Genomic DNA, 21,387 nt, shown 5'->3' with positions numbered 1-21,387 from the left:
GCCCAGCGGGTGGACCGGCTGGGGCTGCCTGGAGGCTGGGGGCAGAGACTTCTGAGGATTTCCCAGTATAACTGAGGAGGTGGATGGCAGAAACGGCGGCCACAGCCTGGACCGGGAAGGAACATCACGTTAGGATCCCAGAGGCCAGGCCGGACCCGGGTATTGGGAAGACAACCGGGCTGTACCACATACTCTTCTGTGTCACTGACTTTGCATCTGAAAAGATGATTTGAATCTATGATCAATACAAACCAATCCAGGCCTTGGAAACTTAGGATCTGGGTCACCTTTATTAAGGTTGTCCATTTCCAATGAGGACTCATTTAAAAATCCCACATGTAGCTGATTTTTGGAAAACGGCAGAGTTTGAATCCTAGTCCTTTGCAGCCCATTTTATACTGAGTAAAGAAAGTAAGTCACTAAGTAGGTATGCGGCACTGAAGCCTTAGGCACGTTTTACCTGTGCTGGGGGCAGGCGAGGACTCAGACGCTCAGCTCCTTGCATTAAATCACCGATCATTAGAGTCATTACTTAGTGAGGTTCCTCCAAACGCAAAGCACTCTCCTAGGCAGATTAGCTCTCTGGTGTACACCTAGACATCGTACCATTTTGTAGCTAAAATCTCAGGGAGCTCGGAGAAGCCGAGGGCCTTGCCCAAGGTTACACTCTAAGTAAGTGATTGAAGGCCTTACAGCCATGCTCTCTGGTCTCCTGTCTATTGCGTCAGATTTCAGAACTTGAAAGGAAGGCAGTGGAGCTTCTTCAGGACCTGCTGAGCTAGATGGAGTCCTCAGTGACTTGTCAGTGGTGCTGTTTGGAGCAGGACCAGGTGGGAATCTCCTCTCAGAATTTCCGAGAGCGGGATTCCAGAAGTTCTCCAGCGCAAGATGGAGGGCCATGGAAACAAGGTCTTTGTACAACATGAAGCAGAGACATGGGGGTCAGGGTTACACAGACCATGAGCCAGGGGTGGGCTTCTCTTTTCTTCCAGTTCATGGGAATAGATGAGTGTCGTGGTTCATATAGTTGAACCCCCGTTGAAATATTAAAATAGTCATGCCCATTCACTAAATGTTAATAACTCTTCAGGTTTGTAAGTTTAACTTCATAACTCTAACAAATGAAACTAAAAGAATTAAGACAAATGGAGAGAACAGCGGATGGAGGGGAAACGTGCTCTGAAGGCTCATTTGAGGTTTTCTTTCCCCAAAAGAGCACCCGGCCGGAATGAACTTCAAATATGAAGAAATCCCAAAAAGAATGCGCTTTCTGTTCCTGCCTCCCTGCCTTGTTGAAAACTCCACTCACTGTTCCTCCAGTTAAGCTCCTCCCTTCAACAGTCAGGCCACTGTCCCTGAGGCAAGGCCTTTGACATAACCAACAGCAAGGGAAACGTCTCAACAACTCCCTTAATACTGCAACAGAGGCTTCTTGTTAATAAATAGACAACTTAGGGCAAAGCTGCTGTCACTTGCACAGGCCTACCTGCTCTGCTTGGAGGACCCGCCAACGGAAAAGGAGAAAAGGCCACGTCCCAGCAAAGCGAGGATTAGCTCTCGGGCCGGAGAGCGGGGTCCGCCGAGCACAGAGATTTGGGTTTGAGTCAAGACTGTCTCACAGAAGTTGTGACTCTTGGCGAATCGCTTACTGTTTTTAAAGCCTCATGTGCTTAGCACTGTACCTGCCACATAGCAAGCACTCAATAAAGAGCGGTGCTTTTCCCCTTCACTTCTTCTAAAAAGTTGCATTATTATATGCATGACAGCGTACATAAGTAGATATATTTTTGCATAAATCTTAAATGTAGAATTTGGTGACTTTCTCCATATATAAACATCCCCCAGACCAGAATATGGAACATTTCTAGCATCCTCGAAGAAGCCATCCTGCCCTGGTCCCATAGTACTGCCCCCCCTCTTCCTGATGTCTGTCACCAAACACGCGTTTTGACCGCTCTTGAACCTTCTGGAAGTTTCATCGCACCGTGTACACCCTTTTCACGTTTGGTTTCTCTCACTCAGCGTTTTTGTCTCCGTGTTGTTTTGTGTATCAGTAGGTTGTTCTGATTCGTTGAACAGTATTCTGTCGTGTGAATACACCACAATTTATTTATCCATTTTACTGGTGATGGGTATTTGAGTTATTTCCAGTTCGGGGCTATTATAAATAAACCTGCTATGAACTTGTACATGTCTTATTATATTTTGTAGCGTAGCGTATGAAGTCTGCTTCCCTCATTACTGGTAGACCAACCGTTCCAAAACCATTTTTCTCTTCTGCTTTTCTCATCTGTCCTTTCAGTGAATATATTCAAATCCTGACTGCAGCAATTTCTAACTTTTCCCATTTCTGTATCTCTCTCTATATTGTATTATTTAGCTTCTGAAGACAAAAAAGTATCATCGGTAGCCAAAGAGTCCCACAACGATATCGGCAGAGTTGTGTGTGTGGGGTTTTTAATACAGATATAAAACCATTTGACTTAAAAACCCACAGCAATTGTCTGCTGTTTCTGGCAAAAGCGCTTCTTTAGACTAAACTGCAAGACAAGAACTGAGAAATGTGCTGGAGGACAAACAAAGGTTAGCCTGGTATGAATCTTACTTCCAGAAGCTCATAATCTAGGAGGAGGGAAGACATCCGTAGTCAATTACACCATCGCGGGATAGAGCATGCTCAGTGCAACAGGAGGTTCAGGCAGAATCCCGTGGATGTTCACGGGAGGAGATCTCAGGTCATCTTTCCCAAACGAATCATCGCACTGGAGCACAAAACCCTCTCGCAGATACCCCATCTCTAGTGCCTGTAATAACGTGGGATTTAAATCTGACATTTGTCAGGAGCCCCTGAAGACACAATGGGAGGCAGTGGGCCCCCTTTAAAGAAGACGAAGCTGACACGTGCTCCCAAAATACAGGGTACAGTCGATGGAGCGTCTCCTCCGGCGTATTTGCCCAGAAATAAGTATTTTCCACTTTATTTTGCCCTTCGTGTCCAGGGAAAAGCCCATTTATCTGAAGCTGGGAGGCTGAAGATGAAGGACCTTTCACTTCCTCCGAGTCAGGGGAAACGGAGGCACAAAGGAATTGCGTGCATTTAATAAAAAATGTTCTAAATAAAGGACACATTGGTTAAAAATAAAATCTAATCAGGACACTGTACCAGAAGCTAAGAAAAGTCCAGCTGAAGTGCTCTCCTCTTATCTCAGACATCAGGGCTCCCTGGAAAGCCATCCACCAGTCCCGTTCCAGCCCACGATGGAGACCAGAACTGAGGTGGGAAAAACGCAAAGGAAGCAACAGCGAAAACCTGGTCAGTGGTGACAGGTCGCCTCCTCAGAAGTGTGTTTTCTATATTTACATGCACGTGTAAGTCTCAGAGACTCTCTACTCAAAACGCAGGTGAGTCTCAGGTGCAGGGCAAAGGGGTCACCTCCTGTTCTTTCTTCACACACTTGCGGACCAATCCTCCAGGCCCCGTGACGTATCGGGCAGCGGGGACCCTTCCGCCAGCATTTGCCTGCCCTTCCAGAGGCCTAGGAATGGTGACATAAATGTCTTTGAGATATAAGTCTTTACGTTTCAAGTTTTTATATTTTTAAACAAATTTACTGTCCGTATAAAAATAGAGTAAACTGAAGAGTAGAATTCCACGGACTCAGACAATAAAATCCCTCTCTCGGAGCAAAGCTCTTTGCTCCGCACTGCTGTTTGGAGACTTCTGTCCGGGGTGGGTGTGCAGCGCCCCTGCCCCCCATCTGCCCACAAGATTTCCATTGACGTAGGTGGGAACCCTGGATTCCAAATATACGACCCCAAATGGTCAGCAAAGGGGGCCTGTCACAAAGGGAAGCTGTCTCTCAAATGCCAGCCTGGGACGACTCCCATGAGAGAAAGTCACAGGAACCCAAATATTTAATCTAATTATTTCTGATTATTTTCTAATTAATTAGAAAAGTCACTTAGTGGCAGCCTCTGTGAGGGTCTATCGGTAGCGATAGTGACGTTTCATCAATAAAAATGCCTTCTACCTTGGGCCTTTAAAGATGAAGTGATTAACACAGTACGGACATCACTTCAGAGCTCAGCAAGGATCCAGACAGGAAAGAAAGACGCAAAGTGTGTCCAGAGTCAACCCAGCTTGTGTCTGGGACTGCCTGTGTGTCCAGCACCTGGTTTTCAGCAAACGTGTCCCAACTCATGCCGTGTGCCCTGCCCTGGGCCACGTGGCAGTCTTCCTGCCCCCAATATGTCCCACAGGTTTGAAACGTCACCCCATTGGGGGCGTAATTTGTGGTCCCAGTAAAATCAAAGTGTCCCCAGGAAAAGGGAAAATGAAACCTGTAGACTTATTTCCATCGGGCAGCTGGGAAACAGCAGGTTTTGATAGGAGGGAGGGCAGAGGGGAGGGGTTGGAGTGGCGAGAAAGGGATAAAGTCAGATGAACAGCTGGGTTTCACTGGGACAGGGTGCCGTTGGGAGAGCAGGTGGGGGACATTTCTCTTCCTCACTACTGGGTGGAAGCATCAGCTTTCAGAAAGGTTTCCAAGGCTAAGACTTGTCCGTGTGCTCTGACACGCACCGCATCATAAACAACGTGACGTATTGTCGCGATCTCACTTGATTCACGCAGACTTCCTAGGAGACAGGTACTAAGAGTTCATTTTAAGGATTAGGGTTTCCAGCCTCACCTGCCCAAGGTGGGCAGGCAGCGAGTGAGACCTCATGTCCTCTCCCACTTCCCAGCGCAGTCAAGACGAATGCACCCGTGGCCAGGAATGCGCTGGTCCAGGGTGTTGACATCACACTGCATCAGCTTCCGTCACCCAGCGAGGAGGTGGCAAGGAGCTTCTGAAACCACTCCTGTTCTCGAGTTTCGTGGTCCATGCAGAAATGAAGGGAGCAAGTGGTGAGCAACAGATGCCCTGAAATCCACAGTGAAATAGGAGAGCACCTCTGTCGTGCCGCCAGCCCGCGCAACCTAGCTTTCTCCCCAGCCCTTTCTTCCGCCCCAGTTACGCCACTGAATGGATCCCAGGAATAAACTCCAGGTCACCACACCCCCAGGAGAGGTCCAAACCTGCCTCTGGAGGCCTGCACCGTGTTCCAGGTAGAAAACCTCCCGGGAGGGGTTGGTAGGATTAGTGGGTGGATGGAGCTGTGTTAGGGGAAGTGCAGACCCTTCTCAGCAGTGTCATCCAGCATCTGATTGATTTCTCTTCTACTTTAATCAGTGGCAACTGACGATTGTGCAGCGCCTTAGCGTTGACAGAGGATTTTTATGCATTACTCCGTTATTCCTCAAAGCAGTGATGAGAGTTAATTCCTGATTTTACAGCTAAGGAAGCCAAGAGGTCGAATGGCTGGCTTGCGTGACTTAGCCAACGAATGTCAATATCAAAGTGGTAATCCAAGCACTGGGTGTTTTTGTTAATGATTAAAACTTTCAAACGTAAGAAGAGCAGAGAGAATAGATCATACTCTCTGTGCCCATCACCCAGCTTTAATCGTTGTTAGTATTTTTCTGGTGTGCTTTGTCTATTTTTGTTTTGCTGAAGTAATTTCATAGACATCCCACCATTTCATCCCAAAGTGCTTGGTGTGCACCTCAAAAAAAAATAAGACCACCTGTGTCTTTGGACCCAAGCCCAGTTGTCTGCCCACCACATCCTGACACACCGACGGAACTCACTTTTGTCACCTGTACGTGCTGAGCACGTAGGACCTTTCTGTTCTAAAATTTCTGATTTCCGGTTTTTGCAACCAAAGCAGCATTCACCATGATGGCTTTTGTGCACTGTTCTCTCCTCACCTCTTAAAGGTGTCTCCCCTCATGTTTCTGTCTCTAGGAATTAATAGCTCATTGGCAGGTGAGCTGAGAGAGCCAAGTTGTGGTGACTAAGAAAATCAGAGCTGGGTTGTCAGTAGAAACAGACTAAGAGCTTCCTCCGGGGATCAACGCAGTGGGGACACCATTAGAGTCTCAAAAAGAATGGGTGTGAAAAATTACAAAGCTGACATCAAAGTCTTTCCCCTGAGAAAAGTAAGAGCCCAACTGGCCTTAGTGATGCTTACTTTATGGCTTAGTCATGCTCATATGTTGGACTTTCAGGGAACACTGTAACTTTAGCAGGGTTTGTTGCCACTAAAGGACCATCCTGGCTGCCACCACTACAGAGAACGGAGAATTAATTAAGGTGCTGATTAAGAAAACGGAATTCCAGCAGGTGCTCAGGGCCAGCGAAAGCGCCTGTGGGTTTAGAAATCGGGATGCGTGTTCTAAGGTGAGTGGACGGGGTGAGAATTCCCTCCACGCAGCCTGGCTGAGCCCAACCCTTCAAGTGGCTCTTTCAGAAAGGCTTGCAAGGCTGAGCTCTTCCTGTTTGCTGTGACATCGTCCACATCCCAAAACGAAGCCTTGTGCTCTCGTGGTATCACTCGATTCACGCAGGCATCCTACGAGACAGGTGTCAACAGCCCCATTTTGTGGATTAGAACGTTCCGCCTGAGGGGTTCTGGTGAACGGCCTCCCTGGACAGCCCGTGTATTTCTCAGGAGAAGGGCAACTAAGTGTGAGGAGTGTAGTCGCCGTGTGTAGGAAGGTGACTGAGCCTGACTCCACCCCTACTTTCCTGGGGGGAGCGCCCTTCCCGGAAGGCCACGCCGCTCCCTAAGCATCCTCACTGCCCTTGGCCACATTCTCCCTGCCCTTGGCCACCCCGCTCCCCAAGCATCCTCCCTGCCCTTGGCACATCCTCACTGCCCTTGGCCACCCCGCTCCCCAAGCATCCTCCCTGCCCTTGGCCACCCCGCTCCCCAAGCATCCTCACTGCCCTTGGCCACATTCTCACTGCCCTTGGCCACCCCGCTCCCCAAGCATCCTCCCTGCCCTTGGCTGCCTCCTGCTGTGTGTGGGCACACCCGGGGTCACGCCCTCGAGGACTCCCACCCACAGCCTCCGCCTCCGGGGCAGAAGCGAGTTGAAAGCCTGGCCCAGCACCTCCGCCAGCTGGCCTGGAAAGGCTGCTCTAAGTCTGGACCTCTTTCAGCCAACATACTTCATACCGGGCGGAGAATCTATACCAGACACTGTCTTGAAAAATCCAGAGTCTCAAGAAGGAGTTTATTGACCTGGCGGATGATCAAAAGACAACACAGATGAGCTCAAGTGATGCCTTGGCTTTTCCATCCTGAAAGGGAACCTGACGTTTCCTTGGGGGGTCATTAGCCCGCCTGCTGCTGCAGAGGAAGCAGACGGCTCCTCCTTTCAGTCAACAGTCATGCGAGCATCCCCGTCTCCGGGCTCTGTTCTGTTCTCGGCAATACTCCGCGGGGAGTGACTCAGTCCGCCTGGACGCGGGCACGTGAGCATCTTGTTGCCGATCGTGTCTGCATCTGAAAGGAGCCGTCCCGTGGTCCATCACGCGCACGGGCTCTGCCCTGGCCTCTCTGGGTATGGGATGAGGGATGCGATTGCTGGAATGGCTGTAAAGGTTCAGGGCTGCTCCAAGAGAAAAGGAGGGAAAAGCTGGTCTGCTCACATCACAGAGAGCTGACCGTGTCCACGAGTCTGGGGAAGGCGTGGGATTTGGGCTGGTGTATATGAAGTCACCTGGAGTGGTCATCTGAAACCAAACCTTGGGTGACCTCATGTCTCGCATTGCTAAGCGGAGAGGCTATGGCTTGGGGAGAAATCACAGGAGCGCCAACGCTAGGCAGCAGATTATTTACAACCTGTTCCTAACGCAAGGACAGCAGTGGTTTCGTGGACTAAAGTGCATACTCGAAGGCTAATGTAATCTCTCGAGTCTGCGGTGACGTATCACCGGGTTGGGTTTCAGCAGGACACCAAGGGCAGTGAGGCGTGCTTCGGTCTGGCTAGAGTGAGCAGCCCTCTGCTGGGACACACCCCACGTTGCCCAGGCCAGCAGCAGAGGGGCCCGACAATTAACTGCTTCAAAGCAAGCTTTCTTTCCCTCCTCTTACACCCTCGCTGACCCCACTGTCGGAACTGTATGTGTACGCTCTTTTATACCCCAGCTCCTGAGCTCCCAAAGAAGGCTGATTCTGCTTTGGAAACCTTGAGCGACAACAACAAAAAGACCTAAATTCCCCTTCCTGCCTCAAAATTCTTTGCAAAACTTGCTTAGAGTAAAAATGCATTGTCCCAGAAAAGCGCTCATACGGACACTTAGAAAGGAACTTCTTTTGACATTTTTATGGAGGGATATTTTTAGAGATAAAATGAGCCCCCTTTACCCTCCCTTCCCGCAACCCCCCAACTTTTGCAGCCCACTGTTTTTCGTCAAAGATCGTTGCAGTTACAGCTCATGAATCATCCGTCACTCAGACAGACTCCACCGAGAATGCTGATAGCATCGCGGCTCCAGGGAGCGGCCTGCAGAGGCAGGACAGGAAGGGCGGTGAGGCCGTGCTCTCTCCAGCCTGGTCTGCAAGGTTGCCAGCCCGAGAGCCTACATTTCTCACTTCTTTTTCATAGACTGAAAACTCATGCTCTAACTCAGGCTCGGATCAGCTGGGCAAGCTCTCAGACACAGGAACTTTAGTACCAGAATAGGAATAGGCATTCCCAGGCCATCTAAAATGCTGGCATAAGTGGAAGCACTCAGAAGGGGTCAACATCTTTTGTTAATAACGGTCACTATGCAGACTTATGCTCTGGAGGAGATGAGTTCTGTTCTATCATGGCATTGACAGTGCGACTGGATTTCTGGATATTGGACAGAACCATCTGTGACCTAAATAGCGTGTATACAACACACACACACACACAAGGAAGACATACATAGTGGCCATATGTATGTGTTACATACTGGCCATAACTTCTGAACCCAACACCTGATGCGGTAACCAAGAGTAACATTGTTTTATCTGGAAAAGTATCTATACCAAGAAAAGAGTCATTGGGTAATAAACTGAAATCCAAAGCTCTTCAGATCAGACATTTCAACAAGCAAATATTTGTTTCTCTCCTGAAGAAACAGACTAATATCAGCACACTAAGCTCCAGCCACAGTTTTAAAGAGGCAGGTCTTAATCTGTTCACAGATATCGTTATGTCTTCCAGAGAGACAAAAGGGACTGCACTTTCAAGGTGAGGACTTGGAAACCACAAAGACAAGATGCCCACCCCTGTCACTCGGGTAAGCCTTGTTCCGAGACACCCCATTTAACACACATTCCATTAGCGACCCTGTCAAAGACCCTCATTTCCTTCCTCAGACACTGACTGTAATGGGCTTAGAGTCAGGTTCTGGCCTATCACAGACCTTATTTTCTTTACCAGTTCTCTCTCCCAGGGAGATGGAGGGGAGTCAGAAGGAGAGAACTCAGACAGTGGGGGGTGGGATAGGATGCAGAGCCCTGTTTAGAGTGTTAGAGTCCCTGCTCAAGGGGTCAGAGTTGCTACCTGAAGTTGAGGCTAGCTGGATATTCCGAATCAGACTAGGAGTGGTTGTGTGAGTCCTGGGATTTTTAAATTTTTAATTAAAGAAAAGATTTCAGGGATATTTGTAACTCAACTCCTTTTTCTAAATGCCAGACATTCCACATTAGTCACCGGGAGGTATTCATTTAATCGACATGACTCTAAGACCCCCACCCTTACCTACCCTCCCATCTCCCCAAGGCTGAGCTCCAAAGAGGGTCAAATCTGAGCGAGGACAGTCAGCCCTCCTCATCATGGTTTAGCATCCATGGTCAGCCAAGATAATCCAGAAAGTTCCAAGAAGCAAAACTTGAACTCGCCTCTTGCCGGCAACTATTCCGTAGCAGTTACACTGTATTTACAACTAGTTAAATAGCATTTGCATTGTATTAGGTATTATGAGTAACCTAGAGATGCTCTAAAGTGTATGGGAAGATGTGCTTAGTTTATATGCAAATAATACCCCATTTTATACAAGGGACTTGGGCATCCGTGGATTTTGGTATCTGCAGGGGTTTTGAACCAACCCCACATGGATACGGAGGGATGGCTGTATAAATTAGAGTTTTCAAGTGAAAAGGCAGACAGAAGCCTCAAGTTGGTGAAGGATTTTTGGTTTTTTGTTGTTTTTGCTGAGAGTTTCAGACAAGTACCTTTCATTAGTGTTGATGTGACCTATCCTGCCCTAGGCCAACTGGTTAGCAAGTTGAGTTGATGCTCTTATGGGTATGAAACAAAGTCCTCTCTCTTTACGTTTAAAAAAAAAGAAAGGAAGAAAGGAGAATTCAGTGGCAGGGTCCAGACATGACACAGGACTTTCTCCATAAATAAAACGTTTTACTTAAGAGATAAGGTGAACTCTGGGCATCTGTAATAGTCTTTCTCTGGAAGATAAATGCTACAACGTTTGTAGAAAATAAAACTCGCAGAGAAGCCAGGACTTTTCTTGTCAAAACAAGGAGATTATTTTCTAGCAACCAAGGTCAGTCTCTTTGACCTTGCCTGCCATTAGGGTAAATGAGATAATAAAAGAAGGAGCTGGAGATTGAATGAGATAGCTCACGCGCGAAGAGAATGAGAAAGATATTTAAAGATTTGTGAAGAACTGTGTTCCATCCAGCTGCTTTTACTAAAAAGATGCATTCTCCATTGCTTCCAACCGTATGGCAATGACAGAACGAGACGACGTGGAGTCATGTTTTATCTGTATTTAGGACCTGGAGGTGGTGACGGCTGCATCATGGTGACTCCTACGTCCATCAGCCGTGGGCTCTGGTCCTGGAGCTGCAGGCGCGGCTGCACGGGGTGGAAAGGGCATCTCTGGGAGCGCATTGCAGGCCTTTCTCAGATGTGCTGGCAGCACGGAGCCCTGGCTCGCCTTGTAAGAGTAGCTCCGGAGCAAATCATTAGCGAGTCTAACCGCAATATTTTGAAATCCAAAAACAACATTGAGTCATGCTGGTTGTACTGTAAAGTTTTATTGCATTAAAAAAAAAAAAGAGTCAAAAACAAGCTTGGGATCATGTGAATTATCTCCTTACATGTGTCAAGCCCGGGAGTTTGACACATGGCTCACGACGATGGAATGAGCGGAGCAGCCGCCGGGAATACGTCGTTAGAGGAAAGTCGCCCGGCCTCGGGGGGGGGGGGGGTGCGGCACCTCATCTGGCGGCTTCCATACTGTCTGAGCAGAACATCTGGCACGGGGTGTCTGATCTTTGAAAAACCAGGGCTATAAATACCCTTCGTCCTGTACTAAAAATAGACTCCCTTAAAACCAAAGAATCCACGGGGGAAAGTTCTGACCGCTGTTGGCATCGGTTCGTGTCCCCTAGCGTCTGCGTTGTGCTGGCCATATGCTCTCTGTGAGCCTGTGAAGTCAGGCATCTTAGAGTGTTTAGGAGAAAAATGAATGAATGAATGAATGAGTGAATCCTGTTCTGGGGAAGCTTCAGTATGTGTTGATGACTGAAACTGCCCATCGACACCTTCTAGATGTTTTCATGAGTCTCCAGGTCAACCTTCTCTGGAAACAGTCCACCAATTTCATCTCAAAGATCAACTTTGTAAAAACGCTCCGTTAGAGGAGCATCCAGGAATGGTTCCTTAGCCTACAGCGTCCAAAGCCATGGGAGCAGACCACTTTCCAAGGTTCCCAGGCTCCTCAGGGGGGACTTAACTAAACTGACCATAATTCAAACTTGAGAAACACTAAACAGATGAGAAAATCCAATAAAGAATTTCAGAAGACAAATGAGCCGACTTGCAGTGCCAGGCAATATACTAGATTATAAAGCTATAGTAACTAAACAAACGTGCATCAGCGCCAGGGTGGGTAAAGAAATCAGTGGACCGAGAATAGAATGTCTAGAAACAGACCCCAGAATTCAATAGTATATGATAAGAGTAATATGTCCACTTAGTAAGGGACACATAGATTATCACTAGGTTGTACACGGATAAATATACAAGTTAAGAGATCGTCCTCAAGGCTCATGCCAAAAGAAACTCCAAATGGATTAAAAAGATAAGTATTTAACATAAAATTATAAAAGGAGAAAATGTAACTGACTGTTTATATAGTTGTTTTTTGAGAAGGGAAGGATTTTCTAAGCATGACCACAAGAAGTAGAAACACAAAAAATCTACAAATAACAAATGCTGGGGCGGGGGAGTGGAGAAAAGGGAACCCTCCTGCACTGTTGGTGGCAATGTAAGTTGGTGCAGCCACTATGGAGAACAGTATGGAGGTTCCTCAGAAAACTACAAATAGAACTTCCCTACGACCCAGCAATCCTACTCCTGGGAAAATATCCAGACAAAATTATAATTCAAAAAACATACATGAACCCCAATGTTCACAGCAGCTCTATTCACAATAGCCAGGTCATGGAAACAACCTAAATGTCCATCGACAGATGAATGGATAAAGAAGATGTGGCACATATATACCATGGAATACTACTCAGCCATAAAAAGAATGAAATACTGCCATTTGCAACAGCATGGATGCAACTAGAGATGATCATACTAAATGAAGTAAGTCAGAAAAAGAAAGACAAATACCATATGCTATCATTTATATGTGGAATCTAAAATATGACACAAATGAACTTATCTACAAAGCAGAAACAGACTCACAGACATAGAGCAGACTTGTGGTTGCCAAGGGGGGCTTGGGGAGAGAAGGATTGGGAGTTTGGGATGAGCAGATGCAAACTATTATATAGAGAATGGATAGACAACAAGGTCCTACTGTAGAGCACAGGGAACTATAGTCAATATCCTGTGATAAACCATAGTGGAAAAGAATAATGAAAAGAATGTATATATATCTATATATGTGTGTGTGTATAACTGAATCACTTTGCCATACAGCAGTAATTAACACTACCTTGTAAATCAACTATACTTCAATTAAAAAAAAAAAGAAGTAGAAACCATAAGGAGAAAAGACCAATGGATATAAAACAAAATTTCCATATACATCACACACATGCACAGAGAGAGAGAGAGAGAATAAAGGGTAAAGGAAATGCATAAGAAGTCCATAAAAGAAGACATATACACAGCAACCAGGGTGTGTGTACAGTGGGTGCGGTGGGCTGGCTGCCCCACCCCCTCTTGTGACCCTCTTCTCTCTTATTCATTTTACCCCTAAAACTGAAAAGCTCAATACTCACTTTCACCCCCTATGGATACGGGTGCCCATGTGATGTGAAATCGGTACAAGGAGCTGTAAGAAGAGGTTTGTATGTCAGTCCTTTCAGGTAGTTCAAAGGTTTCCATTTCTTTAAGGTCCGTTACTGGAGGTTTACTCTTTGCGGGTGTGCTGGATGAATGAGTTCAGACATCTGTGGCACAACATGGTTCCCGCAGTTAACAATACCATATTGCGCGCTTCAAAAAATCTGTTAAGTGCTCTCAGCACAAAACAAAACAAAAACAAAAGGACCCAAGGAAACTCTGGGAGGTGTTGGAGATGTCTATTACCTTGACTGTGGTGATGGTATCATGGGTATTTCAATATGTCCAAACCCATCAAACTGCACACATTAAATACATGCAATTCTTTGTATATCCATTATACTTTAATAAATCTGTTTAAAAATACATAAAGTTTAGGCATAGGATGTTAAAAAAAAAAAGAAAAAGAGGTTGCCAACTTCTTTGCTTCTTCCATCTGGAGTGAGGATGTGAAGCCTGGAGCTAGGCAGCCACTTTGTGACTGTGAGAGAAGGTAAAGAAGATTACAGTGACTTTAGCCCGGACAGAGAGCCCTCAGCAGCCCCAGTCTCCTGCTTGTATAAGAAAAACTAAGCCTCATACGTCTAAGGTAACATAAACCTGGTTCTCTACTACTTGATAGGAAATGCATTCCTAACTGAATGCCTTAAGAGGATAACAACTGTTAGAAAACATGACACAAACATATAATATACATCCAGTCCCTTAATACATAAGTAAAAGGGAAAGAAAGAGTAGGCGTTCAGATGTTTGTCAGAATAACATTTTTATTTTATTTTTCAGTAAGTGTGCTATTTGAAATAAGATGCTTAAATTCTAGAAATATCACTAATTCACAAACAGTCATGTCTGAACAGTTTGGATAAATAATCTTTTATTACACATCTAAGAAGCCCTTAGAATGACCAATTTTGTGTAATAACTTTGTATAGCGCATGATCTATTAAAAATTGCTATGTTTTACACCTGAAGTTAATATAATATTGTAAGTTAAGTATACGTCAATTAAAAAAAAAAGAATGACCAATTCTAGTATCAAACCAACAACAACAAAAATAATAGAAACATAAAATGTACATTCGAGAATGTTTAGTTTAACATTATATTGTCAAAATAAAAAGGGAGGAGTAAAAAAAAATGAATAAAAAACCCTAGCTGTCTAGCTATAAGTCTGGTTAATGAATAATTTTAAGTCTATTAAATGAAATAATAAGGGGGCCATTATCAAACACATTCTAGAAGAAAATGTATCGATGTAAGAAAATTGATGCTGTATAACTAAATGTAAAACGCACTACCGAGGCAGAATGCCCAGCACGTGATCACTGTTGTTACTGAAGGCTGAGGCCACAGTGGTGTTTATTATTGAATCCCCAGGTCCTAGTACAGAGCCTTCCACATGTGAGTGCTCTGTGAAAATGCTGTTAAATGACTTAATGTGTGAAAGAACTGTAGCCAACTGTCATTGGCGGGGTTTTTCTCTTTGAACAGGTACATATCCCTTTTCTTTTTTCCACTTTTCATTTATTTTACATTAAATTATGACTTCTAGAATTAGGAAAAAGTTAAAAGGTAGCTACTGAAATAAACCCTTCTGTTCTCCAGGAGTGCTCTCCCTGTACTGACAGCGGGCCAGCGCACCTTTCTTCCTGTGGACCCTACTCGGCGTGTGGTCTTCAAGGGCGTGGAACTGAGCCGGACTTGGTCTGTGCCATCCCCTCCAGGCCACACTGGAGGGGTCAAGTTCACAGCCTCCTTGGCCCACCCGGCCCTTGCCCTCCCCGGCGTCCGCCTGCTGCCCCCACTGCCGCTGGCTTCCCATCCAAGCCCCAGAGTCCCAACCTTCCCCTTCTCCATCCTCATCTCTCTCTTCCCTCCCTTCTACCGAGAACCCCGATGGATTTGCCCCGCACCCCATCACCTATGTTCCCTCGATCTATTTTGTGCTGGACAAAGTGAGACAAGTAATCATGAACAGGTTCTCTTATCTTCCCTCCTGAGGTAATATTTGCAACAGGAAACAGTCCTGGTGTATCCCAAATTGAGCTAAAATGGCAAAAATCTGAGAGCGAAGCTTTCCTGTGATGGCTCTAGTCGGGTTAGGGTTCTAAGACCCTGGATTGGTCTCAAGGATGAAAGGGGGCAGGGCAGCTCCCGAAGGTCAAAGGCGATCATAATGGAAGGGGGAGGAATGCAGCAGGTCGTGACAGACTCGCACCCCTTGCCCTGTTTCCACCATGGCTCCTTCTAAGGAGACTCTTTGGGATGTGCTGGTGGAGAGCAATCTCACTTGCCTCTCTGAGGGAGCCCTGAGACCTACAGGACCATGCTGCTCTACAGACGGTGTGCAGACAGTGCCCCCCTGCGCTGACCTCCCATCTCATGAAAGGTGGGGTCCTCCGAGATGTAGAGGCACACTCCGGTGCTCAGCGGTCATTCCCGTGAGCACCCAAGGTTCAGGGACATGAGGTCGGGGCACAAAGATGGATAAGGCACAACGCTGGCCCCCGGGAGGCCGGCGGGCTAGAGGGCGCCGGCTCACCTTGTCACGGTCCCTGGTGATTCTGGCCTTTCTCATGGAGGAAGACACCAAGACACAGGGCCACACGAAGCTGCTCCTTCACTCTTGGTCCCCAGGCCCCCTCCTCGTGACAGCTCAGCCTTGGTAATATCGGTGGAAGGCGTGGGAAGTACCACCAGGAAGTCCTAACCCTGCTCTTAATCTCCTCCTACATATTTGAAAAAACACCTACCTGGAGACCCACGTGAACACCCCCATCTCTTCCTGCACCGCCCCGCCCCTGTGGCATCGTGCCCCTTGCTCATCTGCACAGCTGTGAAGGCCAAGTTCTTGCTGGGGCTGATCGAGTCGAGTCAGAGTGACTTTCTGTTTGTTTTTTATTTCTTTGCTGCTCTAGAAAGCAAAGGAAATAAGGTTGAGAGTGCTGTTTTCAAAAAAAGTTCTATGGGGTCTTAGAGTATTCTGAAAGTTTGCAGCGTTATCCCGCCCTCGTACGTGAAGTACAGAGCAGTGAAGAGCATCGTATCTACTCTGAGTGGACACGTGTGTGTACACGAGCCCCTTCAGGACTCATCCACACAGTCACACAGCTTGCACAAGAGTGTGAAGGATTAAACCCGATACATACATACATTTTACATTTAAATATATGTATGGAAGTGTAAAAGGTTTAATGTGTGTGTCTATCTGTATCTACAACACAGGTAAAGACAGAGAGAGAGGTCAACATTGTGCACTGAGCAATGTCCTCTCAAGGGGACACCTAGGGCTCTGCACGGCCAGGACAAGCCACCTAGGCCAGAGGTCACCTTGATCTCCTTGCACAGCCTCAGAGAGAGAGGATGCGGCTGTGACCACATCATAGGCTGAAATACCAGGAAGTGTATGGGTATGTGTTCTGCACCCTGTTTATGAGAAGCATCTGTAACTTCTCCACCTGAGTCAGGAATGGCTATCCTCCAACGTACCACACTGAAGCTTCTCTCCTTATCTTCACACCTGCAAACGTGCAATTTATTTTCATTGGAAATACATTCCAGTCGTGAATGGAAGAATACACAGAGAAACACAAGGGGAAGAGGGGGGAAACTTCAGCAAGTTAAGGAGAACAAGTAAAGTGTTTACAGAGCACAAGTGGTCTAATTAGAACGAACCCTCACTTCACTTCGCCTCTGAGGCAATCTGGAGTCTTGGCCATTTGGTTTGCCAAGTGAAATGTTTTTTCTGCTCTGCTATTGACCCAGCACGTTACACAGTGAAGTTTTATTGGAAAAACATGTGCAAAGTGTCTCCAAAGCAGCAAGGAGGAGACTACTTACTTGTTCCACTCTCTTCAGAGCGACCAGCAGTGCGGAGCCCGTGCCAGCGGATTCATGAGATGGCGGCGGGGGCATCCTCGCCTACTAGTCATAAATTTTCAAAGCAGCAAGCAACAGTCATAAATCGCTACATGAGCCAAGCCCCGTATTTGGCCTGAATTACCCTCATTTTGTGTGCGTGTGCGTGTGTGTGTGTGTGTGTGTGTGTGTGTATCTTGTTTTGTTCTCTAGTCCTGGACCCATCTCCAATCCTATCCTTGTTTTGTTTCTATTTCCAAAATGCAAATTGTGACTTTCTGCCTGAGAACACCACAAAGTCCTTCCTCACAAACACTGAGGAAACAGAACACTCACAGATTTCCCACCAAAGTGGCTGTCCACTCCTATCGGATGCAATGATCCTTTTTAGCAGGTCCCAGAAAATAAAGTTTTTTTTTTTTTTTTGCAGAGTGAAATAGAAGACTCTTGAGATTCACCTGAAAGAATAGGAGAAGCAGGGCTTAAGGGTCTCTACTTTTTTTTTAATGCCATATAAAGCCTTGTGAATTGTAACAGGACGCTACAGACTTTTCTAGAACTTTCTATAAGATACACAGAGTCGTGGTACCTTTGGTTACACAGAAACTAATGATTCCACGGTTATGTCCTTTCATCCACAAAACGTCATGGAGACCATTTTTAACAGAGCTTCCTTCTTAAATAGTCTTCATAAAAAGCTGTTACAAGAGTTACATCAGGAGCGGACATGCATTAGGAACAGATGGAAACTTCCCAGCACTGACCGTCTTTCTCCCCACTCCCCAGGAATCTCTGGTTGGAACATTTTCAGCTTAGACAAAATTGAGCACAAAAATTCTATTTTTATTCTGGAAACACGAGATGCTCCACTATGGCACTGGGGGTTGATGCCAATTGTACCTCACTCCAGGACAGGTCCTTCACGTCCAAGAGAACCTTCATCTTTATACACTGCACCCTGTATGTGCTTTAATCACTGTTTCCAAATGTTTCACACACCCAGCTCACTTTTCAGCTAAAAAGAATATTTGGGCTGCTTTCCAATTATGAGTAAGAAAACTTTGGTCAGCAAGGCGGGTCTTTAAGAAGAAACGTCACCAAGAGCTCTACAAGTCTCCTTCTTTCTGTATGTGGAGTAACATGGGTTCCTTTGTATTCAAAGCCTCTTCCAAGATGCTCCTGCTGGGGGCCCATGATTCTCCATACTGGTCTCCCCTTCCAGGTTCAGCCATGGAAGTCTCGCGTTAAAATGCAGATACTTTATTTGAGACAAGTGAACTATGATTAACCCTGAGCACAAAGGACAGAGAACAGGCCTTCAGGAAAGGACAGAGTAGACAATGTCAATACTGAGTAGACAAAGGCAAAGATTTAAAGGATGCAGCTCTGCTAAGGCTTGTGGGCTTGGACGGGATGCTATAGCAGAGGTAGTCTCATGCTTAGGTTATTAGGATGCTGGATACCTCTGGGTTCGGGGGATGGAATAAGAATTCCTCTAGAGAAAGATGTGTGTGTTGTGAGGTGGCAAGAAAGTTGCCTGCTAGATAATTCTACCTGGGACCATGTCAATATGGTCCAGATAAGGACATTGTCCGGAGATTCTTATAAATTATGATTATCTATCTCCAGACCCAGGACATATGATTCAAGAGGATGAACAGTATCCCACCACTTTTTATACCAGCATTTATCACAAGTATGGTGTCAGTTTTCTGAGTCTCCTCTCTAGATAGCATGAAAGAGCAACAGAAATTAAATTAAGGATGTACCATCCATCAACTCCTTGCTCAAGCTGTATTTCAAAACAATGAGCTCCTCCAGAAATGTGTATTGCTATAAAACATTTGGATGAAAACATCTGAGATAAAATGACTGTATGCTTCTAGGAAAAATGATATTCCTGGCAATGGGTCAAAATCTATAGAAGAAAATATTGACATAAGAACATCAAATATTTTTTAAAATTTGCCTTCTGAAGGAAAATAAGGAAATGACACAGAAGTAAGCCTTTCATGTGTTTCTGGTGGGTGCGCTGTAGTGAGTCTGAGTTTCTCTTTAAAATGATAGAATCCAGTGATGGAGATGTGTTAAGTTCAGCATATTGATCTCTCAGCTGGTGAGACAGTTCCTTGAGAAGCGAGAGAACAAATATACTTTCAGTTTCGTAAAATCTCCTTCTGGCTTCCTTCAGTTGGTATTTAGTTGGTAATGAAATATTTTCCGCAGATTAAAATAGACATCTCAGCATCTTATTTATAACCCATTGGGACAGGGGAGTACATGGCAGTAGAATGATTTCAGCTTCCTTGGAAATACACAAATGAATGTGGATTTGTCAAGGAAAGTGTTTTGACATCCAGCTAATGTGGGGATCTTGGGACAGGTCTATGTCAAACGTGGTATGAACTCTCCGTGTGTGTTTGCCTGTGTACATGTGCATATACATTGTTTGGGGCCATGGTTTTCATCCTATGAGGAACTGGCCCATGCAGTTAAGGATCCCGACAAGTCCACAAACTTGTCAGAACCCATGGTGTAAGTTCTAGTCCAAAGGCTGCCAGCCTTGAGCCCCAAGAACTGATGTTTCAATTCAAGGCCGTCAGGCAGGAGGAGTTGTCTCTTACTTGGTCTTTTGTTCTATTCAAGTCTGCAACTGATTGGACGAGGCCCACCCACACTGGGGAGGGCAACCTGCTTTGCTTAGTTACTGATTCAAATGTTGATCACATCTGGAAACACCCTCACAGACACACCTAGAATGTTTGACTAAATATCTGGGCAGCCCAGGGCCCAGTCATGTTGACACAGAAAGTTAACCATCATGACGAGCCTGATTCTTTTGAACAAACACACTAGATCCTACACATCTGAAGCCTACTATCCTCTTCAAAGCTGCTGGTGCAGCAGACTTTACAGTTGGGATGACAATGGCTGGTCTTCCCTGAGTACATACTGATGCCAGAAATGTCCAGGCACACACTGGGTTGAGATTGAGTCTCTGGACCACACCACCACTCTGTAAAGGGGGTTCTATTATTCTCTCCATCTTACAGATGACAAAACCCAGGCACAGAGTCCAAGACTGAGCAAAGAGGAAGCGGGGGAGCTGGGATTCCCACCCAGCCAGTCTTGATCTTGGTCCCAGAGCTGTGCTCCCAGCTGCCTCGCGTCCCATCCCCTGCATTTACTCCCGTCCTATAAGGCTTCCCCACTGCAACATGCTTCTGCAACTTTTGCGGAAACATAGTCAGTGCCTACATGTTCCATTTTGAAATTGACTCCCCTTGAAGGCGTGTGTAAATATCATACATACTTTTCAAGCCAGTGTAATTCAATATCACATCTGCCTATTACAGCAGATGATAAACTTTGATAACATGAATTATAACCTAACAGGGTGGATGCTCAAGTGCTTTTCATGTACTCCCTCTAAAAACAACGGCGAAGAGGGTTTGGTCAAAAAATGCATGTAATTGAATTGGAAATATTCTATCCTAACCAAATATGACGATAAGAATATTGAACAATATTGATTCCTGGACTCTCCAACAGAGAGAGTGTTCTGACGGCACATGCTAATCTCCTTCCTGGATTCCAAACATTCAGGCACACCTCACTTTATTGCACTTCAGAGATACTGTGGTTTTGACAAACTGAAGGTCTGTGGCCACCCTTGTGAGTAAGTCTATGGGCGCCATTTTTCCAAAAGCATTTGCTCGTTTCCTGTCTCTGGGCCACATTTGGTAATTCTCACAACGCTTCAGACTTCTTCATTATTATTCATGTGTTATGGCGGTCTGTGATCAGTGGTCTTTGATGCTACCACTGCAGAAAGAAAACATACATGTTGTGAATGTGGGTCTACTAGGAGCTCCAGAAGTGGGGGATGTACGGAATGGCGGAGTGGCCATGTTTGAAAATATAACGGCTGAGGATTTTCCTGAATTGAAGGAAAAAAAGAGTACAGATGTATATTTACATATATTGTGCACATGTGGAAAGGATAAAGGAAAATAAAACTACACCTGGACACTGCAGTGAAACTGTGGAGCATCAAGGAAAAAGAGACAATCTTTCGAAGCTACAAGGGAGAAATGACAGATTACTTTCAAATGAGTAACGGCTGGGTCGTGTATCTGTTTCCTATGTTATGTAAAACATTAGCACAACACTGACTGCTTAAAAGAACACTCATGTTTTTGTTTTACAGTTTCTCTGGGTCAGGAGTTTGGACACGGCTTCGCTGGGCTCTCTGTGAGGGTACAATCAAGGTGGCAGCCAGGGCTAGGATCTCATCTGGAGGCTCAGCTGGGGAAGGATCCCCTTCCAAGATC

This window comes from Leucopleurus acutus (genome assembly GCF_964270905.1).
Source record: "Leucopleurus acutus genome assembly, chromosome: 1".
NCBI classification, from domain to species: Eukaryota; Metazoa; Chordata; class Mammalia; order Artiodactyla; family Delphinidae; genus Leucopleurus; species Leucopleurus acutus.
Note: the sequence above shows the minus strand (reverse complement) of the source record.